At 36.4% G+C, this 27,734-nt stretch overlaps 1 long non-coding RNA gene across 4 annotated transcripts; it reads right to left on the reverse strand.

Moving 5' to 3' along the window:
* Positions 1-9,825: 9,825 nt before the first annotated feature.
* Positions 9,826-26,030, reverse strand: LOC139738579 (uncharacterized). 4 transcript variants are annotated; one of them, XR_011711459.1, is made up of 7 exons: positions 25,884-26,030; positions 24,535-24,579; positions 22,435-22,545; positions 21,633-21,766; positions 20,520-20,592; positions 10,723-10,746; positions 9,826-9,993 (listed from the first exon to the last, which is right to left on the reverse strand). It is a non-coding gene; the product is annotated as an uncharacterized lncRNA (long non-coding RNA). The 4 variants fall into 4 exon arrangements; XR_011711458.1 differs by having other exon boundaries at positions 9,854-9,990; XR_011711457.1 differs by having other exon boundaries at positions 9,898-9,990; positions 20,528-20,592.
* Positions 26,031-27,734: the final 1,704 nt, after the last annotated feature.

Genomic DNA, 27,734 nt, shown 5'->3' on the forward strand with positions numbered 1-27,734 from the left:
TAGGGTCAAAGGTCATTTATGTTTCATCCTGTATCTTGGTGAATACATGTCCTATCTTTCTCATATTTTGCACACGTAAAGACCATGTTACAAGGATCACTTCATAAAATAATCACTTTTTGCTCAGATGCCATCTTGTCTGTGCAAAGTGGGGTCAAAGGTCATATGTACTTGTTTCTGTATCTTCGTTATGACGTGTTATCTCTATGGGAGAGAATTTTTCTAGATGTGAAAATTGACATGATTGTCTTTATCGAACACTAGCTCACTTACCCTTCAGTGAATTTCCCCCAGATTTGAATATGTTGTAGCTGAGACTTTGGGCTATCGATAATGCTCGCTCTGTTTTTTCATACGACGTCGTCATCACGTCAAAAAACTTGGTTGAAATTAATGCTTATCTTCGATGTATTGAGATATTTCTTTCTTTCTGCAACTTTCTTTGCAATAACTCAAGAAAAACAGCCCCAGGTGTCAAAGGTCACATGTACTTCTTTGTGTGTCTTCGTTATGACGTGTTATCTCATGGGAGGGAATATTTCTAGATGTGAAAATTGACATGATTGTCTTTATCGAGCACTAGCTCACTTATGCTTCCGTGAATTTCTCCCAGATTTTAATATGTTATAGCTGAGACTTTGGGCTATCGTAATGTGCCCTTTGTTTTTTTATGCGATGTCAGGATCACGTCAAAATACTTGGTTGAAAATAAAGCTTATCTTAGACGTTTTGAGATATTTCTTTTTTTCTGCAACTTTCTTTGCAATAACTCAAGAAAAACAGCTCCTATCATCCCCATATTTTGCACATATTTAGTTCATGTCACGTACATTATTTCATAAAATAACAACTACTTGATCAGACACCATCTTGGGCATGTAAATTGGGTCAAAGGTCATCAATGTTTCATCCTGTGTCTTGGTGAATACTAGACAGAAAGATCCGTCTGTCCGGAGGACTCTTTTATGTTTTGCCATTAACGCTGTCGGAGGGGATCCGTGAAGCCAGACGCAGTCTCCGCGGAACATTCCCCGACGGACAGATACAGACCGATCTTTCGGTCAAGGTGAATACATGTCCTACCTCTTCCATATTTTGCACACGCAAAGACCATGTTACAGGGATCACTTCACAAAATAATCACTTTTTGCTTAGATGCCATCTTGTCTGTGCGAAGTGGGGTCAAAGGTCATATGTACTTCTTTGTGTATCTTCGTTGTGCCGTGTTATTTCTGTGGGAGGGAATTTTTCTAGATGTGAAAATTGACATGATTGTCTTAAATATCGAGCACTAGCTCACTTACCATTCGGAGATTTTCTCCTTGATTTTAATATGTTGTAATCGTATGTGTTCCCTTTGGTTTGTCATACGATGTCGGGATCACGTTAAAAAATTTGGCTGAAATTAAAGCTTATCTTCGATGTTTTGAGTTATTTCTTTCTTTCTGCAACTTTCTTTGCAATGACTCAAAACACCCTCATATTTTGCACATGTTTAATTCATGTCACGTACATCATTTCATAAAATAACAGCTATTTGATCGGACATCATCTTGGATATGCAAATTAGGGTCAAAGGTCATAAATGTTTCATCCTGTATCTTGGTGAATACCGGTCCTATCTTTCCCATATTTTGCACACGTATAGACGATGTCGCAAGAATCATTTCACAAAACAACCACTTTTTGCTCAGATGCCATCTAGGGAGTATGAAGGTGGGTCAAAGGTCATATGTGCTTGTTGCTGTATCTTCGTTATAGTGTATGCAGAATTTGGCACCAAAGATGACAGATATGACTCCATTTTTCTAAATGAGAATCCAAACATCACACGGCCAATGTCTCTAAACACAGATGAAGTCTGTATGGTCATGCCTATTACGATCAAGACTCGAATCACTGATTTGTTTTAAAAAAAAAAAAATGTTTTAATACTGTAGAAGAATTTTGCTCCACAAGCTAAGGTTCTGGACAATTGTGATTACCAAAGCAACATCTTTTGTGACAAACACACATACACACAGACACAGACACACACACAGACACACACACACACAGACACACACGTTTGAAAAAACCCCAAAAGCAACTTGCCTTGCATATCTACGCCTCTGAATAGCTTAGGAAGAAAGTAGATTCTTATCATATTTTGATTGTTGTGATATGTTTCTTTATTGCATTCTTAAAAGATTCACCAAGGGTCAGCTACTCTGGTTACTCTCATGGTCATGGTCATGGTTAATTCCATCTGCGTACACATAGGTGAACAACAGAAATATTCATATTCCATAAATAATGTTGCTTTCGTGTTACACAGTTTCTGTTGTGTGCATATTCTTTTAACACTTGCCTGTTAAACAATGTATAGCTCATACAACTGTACTTTGCTATTGCATATACAGTGTATTCCTTTTTATCCACCCACATACCTGTAGTTAGCACAATCACCATTGTGTGCTTAATGCATGCTCTTATGAATGATATTGAACCGGCTACTCTTATCATCTGAAAATTATCTTACTATTCCTATTTGATACACCAGATATTTGTTGTCACATGAAAAAAGCATAGTTTACTTTGTAACCACACATTCAACCTCTTATGTGCATACGTGTGTAAGCTTTTTTGCTCTTACTCTTGATGAATGCATGCTCTGACTCATTAAAATGATTGTGCAATAAAGTTTTATTCGAGACCTAATTTCAGGCTTTCTAACATTTTTTTTTTGGTAAGATAATGAGAAACCTTTTATGAAATATGAAAGAACATGTAAATCCATGAAAAATTCAAGTTTCAGTCATTCCAAACCTGATTTTCTTCAATTAAACTTTGAATTCCTCTTCAAATGGTATGCTACATACTACTTCATAAGTTACTAGGTATCCTGCGAAAAGTTAAAAGCACGATCCTCATCTCCACCAATACTGTGCCATCCCTTTACACTGTCACATACAATGGTTGGGGATTAACAGCCAATGCACTTTTTGTATGTATTGCTGTATCTCTACGTCAAAGTGGCACATGTACAGGTATATTTTACTCCGCTGTTATATCACTACCTGCCTTGCATGCAATGAACAAAATGAACTAATCAAGTATTTGATCTCAAGACTTAAAATATTGGTTACAGCTCGTTATTGTGTAGGTTCGTTATTTCGAAGGCTCTTTAGTCAAAAGATTTGGTATTTCGAAGGTTCATTGTTCCGAATTTCATTTCGGATTAATGAATCTTTGGAATAACAAACCTTAGGAATAACGCCACAAATGTTCGGATAATGAACCCTTTTTCATTTTCGGATTAACGAACCTTTCGGTGCAGGAAATTTCTGTGTTTCGGATTAACGACCCTTCAGAATAGCGAACCTTGGGAATAATTTTAACAAACAAGCACCCAAAATATCAACACTAAATACATAATTTATGCACTGTGTCTGTTCTCAAATCATGAAACTAATCCAATTTTTATTGAAATAAGGCTGCAAGTACACAATTACACTGTACGGTAGCTGCAACTTTTGCATACATGTGCCGGTATTAATAATTTTACCACATTCTGAAGTGCATGTCAGCTTCAAACTGATTCATAGTTTGTGTGTTACAGTTCCGTTGACATAACACCTTCAGTCTTGCTCCAAGGGAAATATCTATCCATAATTTTCACCACTGTATGAATAAGCGTAGAACTCTGAAATCTGAACTAAACTGACACAATACAGCTGCATCAACTACAACAGAGCTTTAAATTGATTTCTGCAATTATTCTCAACTCTCATCAACTCATTCATTATTTATGGCTGCATCACAGGAAGTCTCATTTTTTCCATTTCCATGTCTACAAAACATGCAATGTTCATGCCCTAATTTCTGTGCCATGTGACTTAACTTTCTTTCATGTCAGTTGCAAACTTGGTCAATTTGCTTCAACCCAACTTTGACATTTATGTTTACATGTGCAATTTCCAGCAATTATGGGTTTATACATGAGTCTTTATACCCTGTATGTAACATGAAATTGTACTTTAAATTGCAATTGCATGGCCAAATAAATAAATGAATAAATAAATAAGTAAATGAATGAAACAAATAAATATAACAAAAATAGTAACAATAACAATAATAATACCTGTGCAATTACAGTCTAAGCACATTCACTGACAGACATTTTTAGAATGGCATGTTTTGCTCACACAACATTCCATTGTTGCATACCTCATAATTCGCATCTGTGCAATTCTACATGTAACATTTACATACCAATATCAAACAAAAGACCCTTGATTTATCACTTCCATTTGCATATTTGGGGGATTTCCTTCTGTGACATGAACTTTCAACTGACACACATCCATCATACTCATCTGTTGAGAATGAGAAGGGCATTAAGTTGTCTTGAACATTATAGATTCAGTGGCACCTTAAAGCCCTTATCATTCTCAACTGACAATATGTGGCAGATTCCTGTAAAAAAAGGCTGAAAAAAAAAAATCAGCTTTCCCAGACAACAACACTCGATGTTTTCCAATGAGGTATACAATTTTGCCCAATTAACATTAACCTCTGTTGTATCTTTCAATATAAAGTGAAAAACACAGCAAATAGTAACAAGAAAATTATGACACCCTTCCAGTTTTGCTCAGCCAAGAAGCCTCAATTTCATGATGTATCCCTATTTCCATAAAGATTGCTTCAAAACTGTAAGAATTCTCTACGCAACATTTGCAACAGACAGTCCAACTGGTCACACACTGATTTCTACTGTATAATACCCTGTTAATACACTTCATGTGATCTTCTCATTACCAAAATAACTGTACGTGAAAATACTAGCTTAAATACGGATGTAGAGCTAGGCAAATTTGACTTTGACAAAAATGGTGACCATTATGAAAATGGCTATATATCTTTATTAGCAAGTTTTTGATATTAGAGATTAAATACATTGTTGGGTGCAAATGTTTTCCTGTGGTATTTTCAGTCAAACATCAGTAATTTTACTGTGTGCATAACATCTCAGATTTGACCTGTGACAAAAATAGCTACCTTTCAAGATGCTTGCCAGCACCCTTTTTTTTTTTGTGGGTTTGAAACTCAGGCCAATTCCCCCTGCACAAAAAAAAAAAAAAAAAAAAATCAAAACAAAACAAAACAAAACAAAACAAACAACAAAACACAACAACAACAACAACAACAACAAATAAGGAGCTGCACACTGCAAAGTCACATTCTGGCATTGTCAACTTTAACACTCTGCATCTATTCTTTTCTTTCAGCGACACTCCAACAAACTACAAATTGCTCCATTGAGCTGCATCTACTCCTCAATAGTATGTAAGTCTGCATAGCATAGAAGGCGCTGAATACGGTTGTGATTTGTTCATAGGTAGTCCAGGTACCCACGCAATCTTTCTGCCTTGTTACAAAAACAAGACGCTAAGCCACAGCCACTAAAAACATGAAACATTGGCATGGCAACACATCAGCCAAGTTTTGGTGATCCCATAAAGAAGCTATGAACCTGAAGTTCTTCCCAGCTCCAAAGGCAATCCACTGTTCATGGATATTCCGGTGATGGCTGCTGCTAGGACAAGCTCAAAGGGTGCAACACTTGTATGAACAGTGCATATTGGCACGTTGCTAATCTGCGAATGTACGGCATCCTATAGGTGCACAAGTATATGATGTACCAGTGTCTGCCTCCTCACACGTGCACGGTGCTATCATCTGACATGTCCGGACAATCGCAGCAAAGAATGTCACTACCTTGTGTGGTGATGAGATCTTTGTTGGTGCTAATGTCTCTTCCATTAGAGACCAAGAAGTACAGCAGAGTCGTCTGGTTTTAATTATGTTATGCAAAAAATGTTGCCATTTTAGTAACCACAGTTGATAGCTCAAATTGTCTCCTGCTCAGTTTGCTCTCATGCTGCAAGAATCTGTCTGCAACCTATCTGCTTCTTCTTCTTCTTCTTCTCGAGTCACCACACAAGTCCTGCCCAGTGCAGAGTGCAGGATCCGGCTTTGGTGTTGAAAGTCTCCAGATCATTGACAGTGCATGGCTCTGGTAGGAGGGGGCAGACCAAAAGATGTTGCATTGTCTGATCCTGCCCACAGTTGCAAGCAGTTTCTCCATCCCTATTGTAGTCCCATTTCTGCATGAGGACTTTGCATCGTCCTGTTCTTGTCCGTAGGCGATTCAGGCATGACCAGGTGGGCCATGCCTCACTTGAACCCGGAGGGAGTGATTCACTTGGTCCATAGGAGAGCTTATTCGTCACAGACTGGAGGTGGTTGGACCATAGGGTAATCCTTCGACCGTGGGCGGTGCCATCAAGGGATTCGGTTGAATGGAGAAAACTGCGTCTGGATTTGAGTCTCTTTTTAGCAAGTTCGCGATTGTAGAGTGGGTGGCGAGGGTTAACTTCTTGCTTGGTTTTCTCCATCTGTGCTGAGACCTCTCGCCTGATGTGTGGTGGGGCAATACCACACAGTTAATAAAGGTCATCTACTCTTGTTGGTCGCAGACATCCAGAGATAGCTCTGCAAACTGCATTCAGGACTGGGTTGATCCTATCTGCTGCAATGTGTGTTTAGATCTGACACAATGTGATATGAGTCAGGATATCCTCAAAACGCATCGTCAACCAAAAATCACTATGGAATAATCCCTGGAATATAACTTCTAGGGCTGCTCCATTGGACCCCCTTTGCCATAGTGTAGAGTGCTTGATTACATGTAAGGACTGGAATCTGACCGGGGTTCAGGACATCAACTACAGTCTTCATGATGTCCATTACTTGGCGCATCATGGCTTTAAAAATTGACTTGTCACAATATTGACTCAATTATTTGCCACTTTAACTAAAACATGGACAATGAAATTCCTGATTTATACACACACACACACACACACACACACACACACACTCACACATACAAATAGTTCCAATCCTTAAATTGATTTGACAATGTCAAAGAATTTCAAATAAACAATGGCAATCATTATGACAATGGCAGCCTTTTTTGACACTAACCAATGCTCAGCTGAATATAAAAACAGTAGAAACTGCTGATCTGTGATTTATAATACAAAAGAGAAACATTTCTTCCCTTCAACTTTAAACCTTTATAAACAATATCAAAAAACATCAATTAACAATGGCAGCTTTCTTGAAGAAAGCAAGCAGCTACAAAAATGGCACCACTTTTGTCACAGGTCATATCTGATATGTAGGCAATAAATATCTATTAAAACATATAACTAAAACATCAATACTGCTGGAATTGATTACACTTACAATGAAACAAAATATTGAATAAGCAATGAGAGCTACTTTCAACATGGCCATCATTTTCTTTCAAGTCACATTGACAATATGTTATATGGACACTAAATTTCCTAATGCACAATTTATAACACAAAAGATTTTTCCATCATTTGATTCAATTCAAATGACAATATTCAACAATTCTAAATATGACAAAGCAACCTCTTCAAATATATTTTTCCCCAGAAAAATGCAGCATCTAGAATTACCACTGAAACATATTCTACACACAAATTCCATTCTTGTTTCATGAAAACCCTCAAATGGTTTAAAATTTTACTTTATCTGCACTTGGTGAATGTAAGGTATTATGGGTCAATTTTTGTTTTTCGCATGATGCATCAGAAATAACTGAGTGTCTTGCAGAAATTTGTGTCATGCCATTGCAATTAATCCTCTGGAAAAATTCGAGGTAGCTACATGTAGTGCTTACTTGCTACTCCCACACAGAGAAGCAGTGTAAGTTTTGAAACTCTCTTTAAAAAACATGTTTTTGTTTTTTGTTTTGTTTTTTACTATCCAACATAAATCAAATGGACTTCTTTTTTTTAGTTTCATATCTCAGAAGTATTTAAAAGTATGAAGTGATTACACGCATTATATTTAGTAAAATGTGCTAGACTTTATGGCATAAATTTATGAAGATGGTAAAATTGAAATCATGGACTATTTGAATAGAGCCTTAAATATTGCATGGCCTATTTCATTACAAAATCAGTCACTTTGTAATGTTTCAAAATGTTGAATGAAATGAACATTTTTTAAAGAAATGGTCATTACGTTGACAAATGACTAATTTCCTAACAAAATAGGCCACACCACGCCTAGTGCTCCATACAAATTGTCCATGGTCTCAACTATGTTTTCAATTGTACCATGGACATGAATGCAGGTCTTTAGGGCAAGTTGAGCCATAGCTCAATTTGCCACATAGACCCTGTTTACGATGCGAGGCTTGGCCGCAGTTCAACGATAGCCCAGCCAACCTCCATTTCAGTGTAAACGTGCAAAAGGCCAAATGCAAGGCCAAAGTTGGCCTTGCATTTGGCCTCGCTCTGGAGGTGGCTAAGCCGCGGCTGAGCCTGGCCTTTTTCTCTGTGTAAACGCAAATGGGGCCAAATGCGCTGCCAATTTTATTCTGGTTTCCAAACCCCGTACTTGTACTATTTCACTATTCAGGATATTAACCCCCTCAACATCGAAAACTAGCATAGTTTAATGTGATCTTGTCCTGCAAAGGATCTTTCCCTTCAGAAAAGGCCTTTGCCCGAACGGTGATTTCGTTGCCATGAAATTCAGTTGGCAAAGGGTCTGAAAACCAGACAACACCGAATTGTGTTTGTTTACAAGTAGAGCGCCACTATGACAAAATATTAAAAGGTTTGAAATAAAAGCGCGGCCGAGCCCAGTAGTGTAAAGGAACAAAATTGCGGGGCTTGGCCTCGCAATTGAGGTTATGCTCAACCACGGCTTGGCCGCAGCATGGTGCAGCCCCACACTGTAAACAGGGTCATAGAGTCTTCCTCAACTAACCCCACACCTAGAGCATTACTGAAGGTTTACATATATGTGCATACACAAAATATATGCATCAATTACAGACCAAGTCTCTCATTATGGTGAGACTCATGCATTTAGGGTCTGTCTCACGATTTCACACATAGTACCCATTTTTCTCAGACATCAAGTGAAATTGCAACTTGAACCAAAAATGAGGAGTGTAGCTAAAAGGATTGAAGTGATGCTTGCAATTGAAGGTGTATTTCCCTTCATCATGCCAAATTAGCAAACAATAGTCACTTAATTATGCACCAGATCCTTTATTAACAGCTACAAATTTAAAAAAGGCTCCTTACTGTGGGAGGGGGAATACCCTTCTCGTTTGCGCGAGCGCAAAGACACTAAGTCATGAAAATCTTGTTGTTAATTTTTTTTAAACTTTGCATCTTTGCAATTATTCAAAGGATAAAACAGAAAAAAAGACCCACACTTGCTTCTCACAATCATCATCTAATATCTAAGTCATAGCTTTGATCCATAATGGAAAAATGTAAAAATACTGCACATTTGCATTTCACATACTTCTACTTTTATGGTCTACATTTTGGTTTTGCCCTTAATCAAAGACGTTTCTGTGTCAATCACGAAAACAATATGGTGGTGTAAATGATTATGCTATGGGTCATTAACACGTTACCACTTGAGTGTCTCCAGGGACGGTGGCTTAACATGCCACTATGGCTAACTTACCGTACCTTCCAATACTACACATGATCTGATTACCACCACATAAACATAAAATTAATAATTATTGAGGTATTTTATGTTGCGTAAATCATTCCACAATACTTCAATTACATTTATACCCTTTGCTTTTGCATTTATCATGCATACTGTTCACTGTGCTTAGAATTATTGTAGATGGAAGAGAGTGGAAGTCCTGAGAAACTATTACGTTGCTCATCTGTTATCATCTGATATGAAGTGCTTGCATGTCAACCAAGTTTGATCCAAGATTGACAGCTGTCCACACAGTTGAAATAGATGCGATCCACACCTGGTCCAATTGACTGGTTTTGAGCCTTTAACCAGTAGAGTTCTACTCCCTGTGCTACACCAACGCTGCAAAGCAAAGCTGGTGTGTTCTCTCTGTTGGTCAAGACCCTGCTTTAAAATACATAAACAACATACTGTTACAAATGAAGTACACTGCTTATCTTTTAACATCGATAAAATGAAAGAACTGAAATATGTGTTGTTAGAATGGGAGAACATAAATATCATTATCACAAATGTTACGAAGAAAGTTACATTATGTTTTACATATTTTAGACAGATACAACCAATTTCTTGTAGTCATAACTTGCGAACACAACTGTACTGAAACATTCACAACTTCACATAACATCACATCACCTTTTATGTTAACCTTTCTTTTCATGAATACATACACCTATTTCTCTTACAGGAGTACAGCATATACATCATAGTTCTCTGGATGTATATCATGTTTAGCTACGATGTAAATTGGACAGAACAAAACTACACTTGTACAGTCACATTTATAAGAATAAGGAATATGTGAATAACATTTCATAAATGTAATATGGAATTAACAAACTGTTTCAGATCACAGACTTTAGATGATAGAACATATATTACAAACATTTCAGGGGAAAAAAAAAATAATTCTGAAGAAACACCTGTGTATGCATAATTCTACAGGTTATGCTAATACAGCTTAAAAACACACCTGGAGAGATTATTGTGAGAATTTAATTTGAACACTGAGTATGATTGAGCCTGATTTTGTCAAAAAGTTGTGTGAAAAGTTAAATGCATACAAATCTGACAAAAAGTAGGGGGAAAAAAAAGCAAAAAAGAAATAAAACTCACCGGTGGAAACACTTGGGTACAAGGCTGGACATGATTGCGGCACAAGCACAGACCAGTTCATCATTCACCAGGCAAATGTAAAGACATAAAGATGTTAGCCATAAACACCTAGATGAAATACACCTAATTGATGCTTTTTTCATTTTGGCCAGTGCTTTATTCTCACTACCATGGGTGCTAAAGAGAAACAATGACATCAATCAATGAAAGCAAATGTTTGAGAAACAGGGGTTTGAAAACTCAAAACATTTTTCATAAATTTGCATGAAATCAATCAAAACTTGTGCTATGTAGCTCATAATGTTTACGTAATAAATACAATTCTTGCACCACATACATGATCACTCATGGATTTCACTCTATCTTCTCTGGTGAAATATTCATTTCTATCAATTACAACATATGCCTATTGATCAGGTTTTGCACATATAAATGCAACTCCTACTTTTTCCATTTATTTCAAAGCACTTTCATCAGCATTTACAATTTGATTTTCCTCAGCTCTAAACGCTCATCAAATAGTAACACAAACTTATCATTATCAGCATTTAATTCTCTGAAAAAAAATATTTTTCAAAATGATTATTATGCCAAAATCTACCTTTCTGCACTGTCATTTTCTGGGCTATGTTTTATTTCTGTTGTGCCTGTTCTATTTTTATTCTTTGTCTATTCTATTTCAATTCCATTTTCTGTCTTTTGTTTTATTTCTGTTCCATACTGAACTTGTATCTTCCTTTTATAGTTACATTTCCAACAATGATATTTAGAGAAGAGCAACTACCAGCTCAGCTACTGCTTTGTGAAAAGGGTTGATAATTCTCACCTAGATTCAGCATTACCACTTCATAAATTTTTAATATCACCACTATTGCTGACATACATGTAACATTATAATTACAGTCCTTTAAATCATTTTTGCAATTACACAATTTATGTGTTTTTCCTTCTTCTTGACATGCAAGCCCACATTTCTTTCAACAAGCAATCAAAGATCATTGTTTCTGTTGCATGCTCTTGTCGTTGTCTATTTATTTTTTCTTTATAATGTCAATGTGTTATGTAGTACTTTTATTGTTGCCCAAGTTTTGTTTCCTGTGCACAATCAAGGTCGCTTCAGTGGATCTCTCCACCCTTTGCACACTTTGCTCATGGCACACTGTTTTCCTCACTTCAATCACTTCAGTATTCATTACAATTTAATATTATCATAAGGTTTCACTACTGTTGAACATTCTGTTCATTTCATTCATCATATTTCATCTATTCTCCATAACATCATAAAAATATGTATGATGAAAGATGAAAATATATTTCATTTGATTTCAGCATTGTGAAAAAAACCTTGAATAAACATCTAATGTTATTAGTAAAAACAAGTTCAGTGAAACAGTATTCAAATAGCTTCATGGTAACTGTAGTAAAGGCGAATAACTTCAATGGTGAGATCATTAATACCTATACTACATACATGACCGATAAATGTGCCACCTTCTGTTGTAGCATCAACTTCATGTTGTTGATATTCATAAGAACACATCAAATTATGCCAAGCAAATCACTTGAACCTTGTCTGAGAATTTCATTAAATTCACCAATAACTATGCTTTTTGTGCTTATTTGGTGCAATTCAACAACTAATTTCCATAATTTCTCACATTATTTTTGGGTCATATTTAGGAAGTCTATAATCACTGAATTGTCACTTTCTGTCTCATAATGTCGCTGTTTTCTGTAGTACTAGTAGTCATACTTTTGTTGAAGTCTTGTTTCATATTCACAAGCATAATCTTCCCAGTGGAACCCTCCATACTTCACATGTTTTACTCATTGCAATTTTTTTTTTTAACTTCAAACACCTCAGTATTGATCATAAGTATCACTTCTACTCATTTGTTTTTGAATTGCTGTATGCTCTGTCCTATTCACACTTTTTTATTTTCCTCATTCTGTATTACAAAAGGAAATATGATGACAAAAGAAAATAAATATCAATTGATTTGAATATATGTGCCACATTACTTTGCGTAAACTCAAGACATCACTCATCAGAACTGTATTCTGATAGCCTCATGGTAACTGTAGTAAAGTGGAATAACTTCAACATGAAGTGAGTCTATACCTGTGCTATATACATGATCAATCAATGTATTACCTTCTGTTGTAGCATCAAGTACATGTTGTTGATATCCGTAAGAATACATCAATTTATGCACACATGAATCACTTGAACCTTGTCTGAGATTTTCATTGAAGTCACCAATAACTATGCGTTTCGTACTTCTCTGCTGCAATTCTACGAGTAGTCTCTTCAGTTTCTCACAAAATTGTTTCTTATCATATCTGGGAGGTCTATATATCACAGAAATGAGACATGAAGGACAAGTTACTGCAAATGTAATATATTCTAGATTATTGACATGTAAATCCAGCCTACTAATAGATTTGATTTTACTGTACACTGCAACTCCACCATGTGCTTGATTTTTCAGTGCCGAAAATAAGGGACTTTCATCTGAATAAGATTTTGACCGAGGTTGATTGTACATTTTAAAATGATCTAAATTCACATCAAAAATGTCATCATTAAGCCAAGTTTCAGTTAAACAAATAATATCAGAATTTCTACATAGGAGGTTTGATTGGATATCTTTGAAATGTGCTTTAAGACCTTGAATGTTATGTAGCATTATATTCAGAGTCGCAACAGAAACATCATTATCAAAGCTCTTTTCATCAACAAATGTTGGCATGTTTTCTAAACTTTCTTTAACAGTTGGATTGCAATATATAACTTTGGGATCAAAATCTTCAATAGTTAGTCCACGTATTGATGTGACACGGCTCAGAGCAACATATGCTTGTCCGGGCAAAAATATATTTTTCAGAGAAACAACAGCTTTTTCCATTGTCATGCCCTGTACTTTATGTATTGTGCATGCATATGCTAATTTCAAGGGAAATTGTTTCCTCGTATATTTTTTCCCAATTGATTCCTGTTGCATTTCTATTGACTGTGTTCCTACTTTTTCATTGTCAAATTTCACAAGCACACTTGAGGGTCTGGCATTTTCATTTACTCTTACTAAGTCAGTTACAGTGCCAATGCAGCCATTTGATAAACCTTTGGTCACATTCACATTTTTGATCAGCATCACTCTAGAATTTTCAGCAACCCAAAGATATGCTGGCAAAGAAGCTTTAGTACATCTCCGTGGCTTGTCACATGCTTTGTTTTTACCCTTATCGCCAAGTTCAAAATCTTCTGCATCAAGACAGATGATATTTGTGCATTTCTTGTGAAGCATTATTTTATTCCAGTCATTTACTTGTTTGTTTGAAGAATATATATGCAGTGCATCCTCACATTGCTCTCCAGTTTGGCATGATTGAAGAACTGCAAAATCATCACTTGATAATTCATCTTTCTTTTCTTTTACCCTTAATTTGTTCAAAAGAACAGCAAAGTCTGCATCATCCTTTTGTCTCATTATTTCATCCAAGTTAATCATAGAGAAGTTGTCTGTCCATAAAGAACTTTGCAATGTATCTTTATACAAAGGAGTACCTTTTACTGGGGGTAACTGATAAAAATCTCCAACTGCAATAACTGAAACCTTTCCAAATGGAGCATCATCACGCGTCTGCTTTATTTGCCTTAAACGTCCATGTACATACCACAGTAGCTTCTGATCAACCATGGATATTTCATCAATTATTAGTATCTGTAATTGGCCCAGCTGAGTACGTAAATGACTTATCTTTTCTTCTCCAAGGGGTTGATAAGGTAATGAAGCAGAAATGGGTATGGACAGTGCATTATGAATAGTACTACCATCAATATTGTAGGCTGCAATTCCAGTTGGAGCTACTTTCATAATTGAAAGATCATCTGGATTATGCATCATTTTACCTAGAATTCTTGTCCCTTCATTACATATGCATTTCACCAGATGACTTTTTCCTGTTCCAGCACCACCTGTCACAAATATCTGAAACGGTGTGGCTTCTTTTCCATTAACTCTGTCAAGACACCATTGTCGTATTTTGTAGAACACTTTTTGCTGCTTGCTGTTTAAAGTTCTTAATAAGACATTACTGTCTTCTCTCGAAATGCTACATGATCGAAATTCTATGCAATATGACTCTTTCTCCTGAGATTTAGATTCAAGATCTGGGATTCTAAACTCATTGTCAGCATCTTCAACTTCTACATGGATTTTAGCTGTTTCATGTCTTTCAACTTCTGTTTCTGGACAGAGTAATCCCCATGCATCTTCTTGTGCACCAAATTTCTCAAGATATTCTTGTGCCTGATCAATTGTATCAGCGTTTTTTTCATACTGCCTGAGATTTTCATTGGCAATACTTTTGACACTTTCCAAATTCTTATTAAACATTCGAACAGATCCATTTTGATAAAATTCCTCATATGTCAAAAATTGGTCAGGTTTTAACTGTTTATCAGTACGATATGGCAAAAATAGTTGCAATATACTCTGATAATATTTTTCTGGGGTTACAGTCGGTGAAAAACGAGGGTATCTCACTACAGCATCATTGGTTCTTGTTCTTTTTTGTATATAGCCCAGCTGATCTCTCAATTTAAACACACTCTGTTTCTGTTTCTTACCCTTTATATCAGATTCACTGAGTAGTCTATACTTTGAACAAAATGTGGCTAAACACATATTTTCAAATTCAAAACCATCAGGTCGGGCTTTATATTTATCAATTCTGCTTGGCATCCATGGGCTCCTATCATCATCGTCTCGTCTGCTTTGAATAACACTCAGTGGTAGACTCATTCTCACAGGGTTTGGTCCAACAGGTATAAACTCTACTTTTCTTGAGCACTCTTTCAATCTCAGGCCACAAACACGATACACACTTTCTTGTGCTGAAACTTCACGGTTTTGCATATACACATGTCCTATTTCTTTCATACTCTTTCGAGCATCTTCATTGCCCTCTCTCATTTCACTTTCAGCATTTTTCAAGAGCAAACTCATTTCTCTTTCTGCTTTTGACATGTATGACACAACATAAACAATGCAGGCATACTCATTTGTTATATACTGCAAATCCATATTGGCATTCCAAGCTCTGAGTAAGAATGAATTATATTGATTAACCCATATATCTTTTGGATCTCTTTTCATGACTACATCTTCTTTTGTAGCTACAGCATTATAGGCATCTTCAAATTCCTTTTGAGACATCCCAAGAGCTTCAAAGAGCTGCCTAGCATTATCATATTTGCCTTCCACACATGATGAATTCTTTACTGCAGACAGAACATCTTGAGCCTCATCTGTAACTTCTGGATTATCATCAGGCTTCACAACAAATGTTTTCTCAGAAGGTGGTCTTGGAAAATTAAATCTACAGGAGGTTCCCTTTTTCTTGCATGATTTTGAATGTTTCTTTGAGTGAAGCTGAACATTCTTCACTATTTCATACAGTTCTTCATCTTCATCCTCACATGGAATGTTGCATGAAATATACTTATCAATAAAATCTATGACAGTTTCATCTTTCTCGACACCCAAATTAGGTGCATTTTCAACCCAGAATAAACAGTGTGTATGTGGAGATCCTCTCTGTTGAAATTCAATCCTGTAAAAATAGTCAATTATCTTGCCAATAGGTTCTGCCTCAGAAAGAATCACTCTGTTCAAAAATGCATGAAAGCGTTTATCAAACATACGAGCTACTGTCACTGGATTTGATTTTAATAAATTACACTTATCTGTCCAATCCAGATCACTTGCTTTTCTCCCATCACCTTGTTGATTTAGCAATGTGTTAATAACTTCAGGCCATCTCATTTCAGCTGATGAAAATGATGCAAACCATGTAGGCTTTCCAAGTTGTCTAACCATTGCTAATACATCTTTCTGTGTAGATTGCCAGTATGGAGGTGTTCCTCGTATTTGTTTCAGAAATTTATATCCTTTATTCGAATCCAGTATCTCATGAAGTTTTCTTGCATCCTTTAGATCTGAACATCGCATCAATGTGGAATTATCTATTTTCTCTGAGCTTTTTCTGACAGCTATAGAAACACTAGAAAGTATTTGTTGCAGTTCATAAATACACTGAGCATAGAAAATATATTCTGTATTTTTTGCAAATCTGTTGTCTACATGCATCAAACGATTATGCAAATAACGACCAAGTGTTACTTTAATGTACCTGGTATCATGAAATGTTGGCTGGCCTGTTGGAAACAGAGCAGGAAAACATTTTGCCTCATTACTCTCATCCATCAATAGTGACACAGGACTATTCTTTTCACAAGGAGCACAGCATATAATATCATCAAAAAACTGATCAAGCACTTCTTGTCTCATATCGACCTTCTGCAAACATGTGCCCAACTGAATGCCTTGTAATCGTCCATCTTGATCATCCTCTATATCATCATCATCATCATTAGTTTCACTTAAATCAAATAGTTTACCACAAGCTGTTTTACTATTTTTGTCTGATAAATCAGAGTCCCATTCGCTATCAATAGCAATATCAGAATACCACTTATTATTCTTTTTCAAATATTCCAATGCAGCTAGGACATTGTTTTTCTTGACAAACTGATATTCATAATGTCCTTTATATGACAGTTTCCTCTTTAGCTTTACGCGAATTAATTGATCATCAGTCTCCGGTCGAGGTAATATCTTTACAGTTTCATTTGTGCGTGAAGGTACACAAACTGTTGGGCCATGCACTCCATATTGTCCTCCTTTAGGCAAATTCAAAACTTTCATAAATGGAATGTTTAGTGCAATCAAATGTGTTTCCAACTGATTCAGATTTCCAAGTTCCGCAGGAATAGCACGTAATTCTAAATTATTTCTGCTAGCTTCAGCAGGCATATTACCAGCTAATAATTTCCTGTGGCAAGTGTAACAAACCCATAAAAAATTTCTTGATGACTTTACTATTTGACAGTCAATATCACAGTCATCGCTGCATGTATGTAAATACTCCTCCTTTAAGCACCTCAAATCGTTATATTTTGCTTTTGTACACTTCAATACTTGATTCTTGAATAATAATTTCAAACATACGCAACATACATATTCAGGGCCGTGTGAAACAATTTCCCTAAATTTTTTCAAAACATGGTCACAATTTCTCATATTCATTTTTTCTTGTTTTTTTCGTTTCATGTTTCTCATTGCAACCTGCTGTCTGTACAAAAAATTTGTCTTGTACTTAATGTTTGAAACTTTCCTCATAATTTTCTTACGCCTCTCTCTGAATAAAGCATTGTTTTGATATCTAGCTTTCCTCATTTTCTTAAGCCTTTCTCTATGTAGAACATTGCACCCATAGTTTACTTTCCTCATTGTCTTCAGCCTTTTTCTGAATGAAGCACTGTTTTGATATTTGGCTTTCATCTTTGTTCTCATCCTTTTCTTAATTTTTTCTCGAAATGAAGCATCATTTTGGTATCTAGCTTTCATCTTTGTCCTCATCATTTTCTTGATTTTTTCTCTTAATAAAGCATTGCGTTGATATCTAGCTCTCATCTTTCTGCTCATTGCTCTCTTGACATTTTCTCTGTAAGTAGGATCGAACAAGTACCTGTTTCTTTGTCTCTCCTTAATTTCTCTTCTCTTTTCGAACCGGTAAGGTTCATCTGTTTGATATTTTACTTTCTTTGCAGCTGCATTTTTTAGTTTGCGGAATAGAAAAGGCTGAACATCTGATAAACATTCTATTTCTAACTGTCTTTGCTCATTTTTTTTCTTTTCTCTCTGTGCTCTCATTCGATCTCTATTTTTTCGTCTGGTAATATTTGCATTACTTTTTTTTCTTTGTTTTTTCCTTTTTGTAGTTTGCCTTGTAGTTTCAACTTCTTCAGATTCTTCAGTATCCCTACTCATTTTAACAGCACGTTCAATGTCATCCTCTAAAACTTCATTGTTCAATACATTTATTTGACAATCACCGACTTGTTTCGTAACTTTTCTCTCAGTTGTGAGTCTTCTCTTTCTTGTCACAGGCGTTTCCATAGCGGTAATGTTTTGTGGTCTTGACAAGTTTTGGCATGAACTTAATGTTTGGATCCTTGGACATACAGACTCTACAACATCGTAATGATTGCCATTTGTGTGTTGCAAGTAAACACCTCTTTGTGATGTAACAATTCCAAACTGAAGTTTGCTTGCACCAAATAATTTCCATTTTGAACAGTTTTCTTCATATGTATAAATATCAGTATCTAGTAGATTTGATAAGGCCATTATTTCCAATTCTGTAGCCCATGTGCCATTGTTGAATACTCTTTCCTTTGCAATGTATTTTACAACATCTGTGTATCCTGATTTTAAAAGGCTTACATAATCTTGCTTGTTTTGTAAAATATGCATAACTGTTGCTTTTCGAACATCACGGTGTGAATCTTCCTTGCCACATGTGACATATGACATAGCTCTGTAAAAGCAATTTCCATCACCACTAATTTTATAGATAGTTAATGGTTGTGACAGGACAGTAATATTACCATTTTCCACCATATCTTTTGGCACATCATTACTGCTACATTTGTCATTAACCTTTATGCCTAATTTGCAACAAAACTTCTCTCTGTCAAATTTATTCACAGGTGTGTACATGAGATTAATCTTTTTAATTTCTCCCACTTGCTTCACCTCGGATGCATCAACATCGACTACTGTCTGTTGACATGTGTTTTGTAATGGAATTTGTGTCTCTTGCAAGTTTGACACCATTATTTGTTTGGACATCATTTTCTTCACTCTAACACTGCCTTTCTTTAATGTCAAGTTTTCGGTAGCCTTAGATGATTCATGATGACTTTCTTTTTTACTTTCCACATTTGCATCTGAATTCACATGAAACACACTTAATTTTTCATCCAAAGTACTAGACTGAACAGCAGTTACACTTTCAACTACATCAAAATGATTGCTTCCAGTGAACACAATATATATGCCTCTTTCAGTTGTTACCTTGTTATAGTACCCCGGTTTCCTTGCAGACAAAATTTGCCAATTTTTTGTACGATCATCATACACATATATATCACAATCTAGCATATGTGCCATTGAACTAATATCAGTGTGACCAGCCCATGTTCCTAAATCCATCAATTTCTCTTGAAGTACAAAGTCCCTGACATTCTGATATTTCACTGTGTTAATTAAATTTTTAAATAAATCACCCGTTTCCAGTAAATGTGCCACATTGCATTTCCTGAGCATGAAATGGTTTCCTTCACTGCCAGTAACTACATGAGAAATACTTCTGTAAAAGCAGTTGCCATCACCCATAACTCTCTTGATATTTACAGGTTTCCTCATACACAAATTTTCATTTGTATCTTCCACTGGTTCACTGGCTGCGCCACAGTAATTGACATTTAATCTATTGCACAAACACTGCTTGTCTACATATGTAATTGGTGCAAATTTGAAGTTTCTATCTCTTCTTTGTGTTGTCTTTTCAAGTGAAACAAATTCAACTTCATTCTCACTTCCATAGTCATCACTGCTTACATTAACTCTGGTTTCCTTTATTGTTACATTTTGAGTCTCATCACTATAACTCAGATTTCTTTCAATATGATGACAATGTTGCGAATAGTCGCTGTTTTGATCATTTATATTCCCACACGCAGTATTTAGGGTCTTTGATCTCTTAGAGCCACTAGTTGTCAATACATTTTTCTTAGAATTGAATTCTACTGCCAGACCGGTTAATTCAAACTGAGTAGTACGTAAATCACATGCCATAGATTTTGCCAAATTCAAACAGTGTACCTGTATACCTTGCCATGATGAAATGCTAAGCAAGACACTGCATCCATCTTGTACCAAGTATCCATCATGACTTCTGGAATGAGAATCAAACACATAATAACCACTGTGATGCCTAATGATTGCAAATGTACTCTCAGCAAAATTCATAAGACATGCATCATATCGGCACAGTTCTTGTTCTAATGCTTGACTCAATGGCAAAGCACCAAAATTTGACAAATTGTTTTGATCTCCTTCCAACACTCCATATTTCGATTCACCATAGGTTATTTGAAATTTTTCATCCAGAATATGAAGTTCCTTCGGTAATTCATCTATCATTACAAGCTCTTCATTCAGTTGTGAATCCTTCTTTATGTAATAATACAACTCATTCCCAAGTGTCAGAATCTGATCAAGATCACGAGGTCTCATTTCGATTCCATTCTTTGTTTGAATGTAGAGAACTGCCACAATAGAATTACATGCACATTGTTTGCCAGCAGTATAACCAAATCGTTGATCACCTTGATTAAAATTTCCTTGTGCGATTGTTTTAGTCAGAGGATATGATTGCCTTCTATCATATTCTGAATCTGAAAGAGAAACAGGCTTACAGACACGTTCTTCAGTCTCTAAATCATTTGCAGCTGGTTCACCATCTAATATAAGTACAGACGATTCTTGAACATCATATGAATTATGGTGGTCAACACTATTTGCAGAACCAGCATTCATTACTATGCAATCAGATGGATTAATAGTTTTTTCACGTTCAGGCAGGAATATTGATTCATTACAAACTTGAACACACATGTTTTGCATACCTGAAACAGGTTTGTGACACGGAGAGTGAACATTTACATTTGTAGTAGAATTCACAGAGAACAATTCATTCACTGATATTTGACTGTCACCTTCAACATCTTTTGTTTCGCTGTAACATGGGTTTAGTTCATGCATATCGTGGATTCTGTCACACTTCACTTTGGACATATCATTCGAGCCTGTGTTGTCTCTATTTGTGGAATTACTGTCCTCACGGTCAGATATTTCATTCTTACACAACTTTTCATTCTTTGCTGCATGTTCTCCTTCAAAAATGTCATGTTTCACCTTTTCATTGTTACGCACCTGTGAGTCAGCATTTTTAACCACTGGCACACTTTGTTTGTTGCGGATCTTCGTGAAACGACCTTTCTTTCTTGGTTGCCGTGCATTTCCACCTCCATAGAGCCTGTTTACATTCCAAACTTCTTTTTCAATGTCTGTGGAAAGGACAGAGACACATGTAGCCTGATCACCACTCAGTACGAAACATCCATTAGTCATATTCGGAGTGCTTTTAGCCACATCAGCCCAACTTCTCTGTGTTTTTGCATAGATTTGCTCAGAGTATTTTGCCATAACATGAGGTGACTGAACACACTTTGAATATACATTCAATACAGATTCAGTATACACCTGCAGACTATCATTTCGTTCTGTGTCCAAGTTTCGATTCATATTTCGCTTCACGAGTTCACCATGTTCTTCTTGCCTTGTTTCTACTTTTGATTTTTTGCCTTTGCTGGTCTTGGCTCTTCTCTGTTTTTCAAGATAGTAGCCTTTCATTGCTTTGCCAATGTAGGTCACGCCAGGTTGGAGAATCACACCATTTACTGATCTCACTGTGCTCTTGTTATTGGTCTTGGTCTTAGGATTGTTAGTCATTGTTTGGGATGTTGTCAGTTTGGCCTTCTCAATCACTTTTGTCTTCCTTGATTTCACAGTTGTCCAACCATCATCAACTGCAGTTTCTAATGGTTCAAATTGCCTCCTAGTGAGATTTGAGATGAATGTCGGATCTGATTCATCTCTGTCACAATTTGCTCTTTCCTCCACACACACATTTGTCATTTCTAGAACACCACGTTTGTTCTTTCTTCTCACATACCTCTTTTTCAGTCTCATCTTCGTTGGTTTCTTTCTCTGGTTGCTCTTGCGTGATGTAAGTGAAACATCAACATGAAAATCTTCATCACCAAGGTCTTCGAGAAGTTCGTATCTATTGAAATGACAAGGAATGCCAATTTTGTCAAAGATGCGATGGGCAATATTATTGCTTCCACATGCTGAACATATCCAAATCAACCTTGCATCACACATTCTAGCCTCATGAGAAATAGTTCCTGTACACATCACATGAAACTGCTTGCCACAATCCTCACATGGTACTCTGCTTTCATTTTCATTGATCACACTGCAACATGCATCACATTCACTGACCTCTACATTTCTCATCAAGTCACAACTATGGAGGATATCTAGGATATCACCAATAACAATCTTGAATTCACTTGCTTCCATTGTCAAACTACAGGGCTTTTGAATCTTTGAAAGTATAATGGTACCTATTACTAAATAAATGTATATCAATCAACTGTCAATCAACACAGTTATATTCCTTGAATCACTATACTTTTATGAATCACACCTACTCCACTAGTACTGCGATTGGTAACAAAATTGTCGGATTGAATAGCTTTGAAAGTTGCACTAATACATGTGTACAGTACATGTACTATATTTCACTGCAATACAAATTCCAGCAGTAAGCTGCAACACCGATCCATATAATGTTTCTACCAACAGGTGGGGATATTTCTACAATGTTTGCTTGTTTCTAGCAACAGGTGGCACTCTTTGTCTGTTACGTGCTTCAATTCCTACTTTATAGAAAAGCTATGCCAATTTCCTTTTACGATATCTGCCAACAGAAATTTCAGCTTCAATTCTCTAACATTTGATTTGACTAAATTATGCCTTTATCTCGAGATTATGCTCTTTGTAAAAAAGGTTACAATTTTACCAATTATGCTTTTGCCTTAACTGCACAATAATCGGTCTCCCTTATATGTTTTTCTCTTAGGGTAGGGTCTTTCGCAACAAAAATTTCAATTTCACCAATTATTCTTTGTCTTCACTGACAATTAAAGAAACAGTAATGTTTCTGTTTTGAGATGACTCCTTTTGCAATAAAGGTATGTCTTTTACTAATTGTGCTTTTGTTTTCACAGCCCAATATTTATAAATAGCCCTTTAAGGTGCAATATTAACGTCTCTCCCTTCATTTACTATGACTAAAATGCTTTTATCTGAAGATGGCGCTCTTCAATTATTCTTTTATCCTATTAACAATTAACGAAAATTCAAGACTCAAGATACCAAAAAATATTTTTACATAAAATTTTTAGTATACTTCTCGCCTCACCTCATAAATTGTTTCTCACACTTTTAACAATTCCTTCAAAATTTCAACTCCTAGCTATTAGCTCTTGCCAACTGTAGTTGATTTATTTGCAGCAACTTTCAATGCAGAATATATCAAATATCAAATAATCCTTGAAGGTGCAAATTTTGTCTACCCCAATTAGTTTACAACACTATAATGCTTTCGTCTTATGACGGCACTCTTTAATAATCTTTCAGTGTAATCTGGACTCTTAAACACCTTTTCTCAAATTAACTGTTTCTATTTTCAAGTTTCCAGCAAACTTCTCGCCTTCTCTAGGACAATTCTCTTTCCAGTTTTTAACTATCCTTTTAAAGAATGCACTCTTTCATTCAAACACTCTTTAAAACTCTGTTATTCTGCTTAATTTTTACTCCTTTTTCGTCAACTCTCACTCTTCCTCTCTTTGATTTCACTCTTTTTCTCTTTGACTCTAACCCTTTCTGCCTCTGATTCTGAAACTTTCTCTCCTTCTGATACTGTCTTATTCTCATGCACTCAGAAGTTCTCTGTTCTCAGCTTTCTTCAAGTTCAAGTTAAGGTATTTCAGGTAAAGTTCAAGTTAAGGTATTTCAGGTAAAGTTCAGGTATTTCAGGTATATTTCAGATATTTCAGGGATGAGTTCGTGAATTCCAGGATGAATTTCCAGATGTAATCTCAGTGAATATTCACTGAATATTCAAGGATGAAGGTGAAATGGTATGAGATGAAATGTAGGATGAAGATGATTCAACAAATAACAAACACAAACACAAACGTACTTTCAACAAAGACCAACATAAATCTCCTTCCAAAGCAACCAGTACCTGCAGAAAGAAAAGAAAGGAAAAATACAAACGTTACAACAATACCTGTATAGGCTATACAGTGAACTCTCTACAATTATCACTGATACGACGAAGTTCACTATAACAAGGTAATTTTTTTGTGGTCCTAGATTGTAATTTCAATTTGTATTGTATTATTTTTGTAACCCTGATATAACAAGGTTTCATTATAACAAGCACATTTTTCTGGTCCTGAGGACCTTGTGTTAAGGACAGACCACTAATAATGTGAGGTACACACATTCTGAAAATACATACCGGTACTTGAGAGGAATATGAGGCACAACACCCAAATTTTTTATACAAATCTTTGTAAAATTATTTTACTGTTCCTGCAATCTAAACAATTCTTATAACAAAGGAAAACCATCTTTTAAACTTATAATCTTGCTTAAAAACACATTTTTCACTGTGCACACATCTGCACAGGGAAACCCTATTGTTATAACACGGTCAGCATAACTCGGTGAAATTAGGTCAAAGTCAAGCTTGTGATGTGTAATTGTGGGACTACATATTGGAAAATAAATGACTTCTCTTCAGTTACATTTCATGATTAAACAGGAATGATACTTCTGTATGACAAAACAAGGTCCAGGCTAAGTAACGTTATATTTCTTCCCCTGCATGCCCCCTATAAAAAAAGGTGAAATGAAAGGGTTGTTGTTGTTGGTGGTGCTTAAAGGCGCATCATTCAATATTGAATATTTACGGGACAGGAAAGGGGGACAGGGAATATTTACGGGACAGGAAAGGGGGACAGGAATCACCGCTATATAGCACTGTAAAATACGCCCTCTACTGGTCGTGGTGTTAGCTACGCATTAAAGTATGGCGCCCGCATCTCGCCCAGATTTGGCAGAAGCAAATCACCAGAGTAACGCTAAGCCCTCTTAGTCAACGTCAACTCTTAAAGTAGGTTCTTTGGAACTTAGCCTTCCTAGTAATTACATAGCAAATCATGATATGGCTCACACCTTGTCCATTCAGGAAACGCGGTCTAACGTTAAAAACTTCGCAACTTCCTTCCTGATACTCCTGACATTTAAACGTACGGTCTACGCACTACAACAGCTTCGTACACGTATAGGGCCTGAGCTGTGGTGATACGATGGGCATGTCCCCAGACACTACTGAACACATAAGAGTGATACTACTGATAGACCCTAACGTTTATTATAGTCACTAACACTAACAGCACCACGACTACACACATGAAATTTTGTTCTAAAAACCCAAACATCTGTGTTTAGGCATGCCTGCGTTTACAGACTAATACCCACCTGGTACTCGAACTCCAAACTAATCAAACCGTCAGTCTCACGCAAAGGTCTTCAGAAGTCGTATTTGTGAGCCTGTCGCTGCGCTGCCACGCCAATGCAGTAGGTTACGAATTGACAAACACGTACACCACCTCCGTATTGTATATGTGGGTAAGGTACTACGCATAAAGCATGGAGCTACTAACAGAGTAGAGCCATGGTATAAGCGTACGACACGCGTGCGCTTCTATACTCTTTGGTACGTACGTACACTCCACGCAGGCATGCACTGTGTGGATCACGGAGGGAGCACTGCGAGAGACGCGATACTACCATGGAAAGCCCGTCGCACACGCCCGAGAATTCGTGGGTGTTTCATAAAGCTGTTCGTAAAGTCACCAACAACTTTCGACCGACTGGTGATCAGTTCTTGTGCTGAATTATTGAAATTCTAATAACTATAGCAATCGAAAAGTGATCACCAGTCGCTCGTAAGTTGTTCGTAACTTGATATACGAACAGCTTTATGAAACAATTTACGCACAACTTTGTCTTCACATACTACAGTAATATTCTCAAAGCTGCGGCGATGAATGGTACATTTCCCCCTTTCATGGGTAGCCGTTGGCCGAAAAATCGGTCTGCATAATTATTTCTTTCTGCAAATTTCTTTGCAGAAACGCATGAAAAACAGCCCCATCACCCCAATATTTTGCATATGTTTAGTTCATGTCACGCACATTATTTCACAAAATAACTACAACTACTTGATCGGACACCATCTTGGGTATGTAAATTAGGGACAAAGGTCACAATTTTCTCATCCTGTATCTTGGTGAATACATGTCCTATCTCTCCCATATTTCGCACACGCAAAAACCATTTCACAAGAATCATCTCACAAAATAACTGCTTTTTGCACAGATGCCATCTAGCCTGTGCAAAGTGGAGTCAAAGTTCGACATACGTACTACACCAGGTACTTCTTTCTGTATCTTCATGATCGTACGTGTTATCTCTATGGGAAGGAATTTTTCCAGATATGAAAACTGACATGATTGTCTTTATCGAGTACTAGCTCACTTACCCTTAACTGAATTTCTCCCACATTTTAATATGTTGTAGCTGACACTTTGAGATGTAGTGTGAGCGTCCTCCGTGTTTTCACCCGATGTCGGGATTAGAAGTGAAAATTGACATGATCCCCTTTATCAAGCACTTGCTCATTCACCCTTCAGTGAATTTCTCCCAGATTTTAATATGTTGTAGCTGACACTTTGCGCTATCGCATGTGTGCCCTTCGTTTTTTCAAGCAATGTTGTGATCACGTTAGAAAACCTGGTTGAAATTAAAGCCTATCTTCGATGTACTGAGATATTTCTTTCTTTCTGCAACTTTCTTTGCAATAACTATTAAAAAACGGCCCCTACCACAACCATATTTTGAACATGTTTACTTCATATCATATACATTATTTTATAACGTAACAACTTCTTGATCGGACACATCTTGGGTATGTAAAGTATAGACACAAAGGTCATAAATGTTTCACCCTGCATCTTGGTGAACACCTGTCCTATCTTTCACATATTTTGCACACGTATAGACAATGCCCAAGAATCGTTTCACAAAACCATAGAGATTGTAATTTGTCATGACTGACAAATTAAGGTGTTCCGATTTTTTTTTTATCAATGATTCGTTTCCTGATCGCAAAAGGATGACCATACAGGTTTCAAATGTGTCTAGAGACATTGGCCGTGTGATGTTTGCATTCTCATGTAGAAAAAGGAGTCATATCTGCCATTTTTCGGTATGTATAAATTAGGGTCAAAGGTGATAGATGTTTCATCCTCTATTTTGGTGAATACA

This window comes from Diadema antillarum, unplaced genomic scaffold, assembly GCF_040938485.1.
Source record: "Diadema antillarum isolate AM-2024a unplaced genomic scaffold, OU_Dant_1.0 seq00000757_RagTag, whole genome shotgun sequence".
In the NCBI taxonomy this organism is placed as follows: domain Eukaryota; kingdom Metazoa; phylum Echinodermata; class Echinoidea; order Diadematoida; family Diadematidae; genus Diadema; species Diadema antillarum.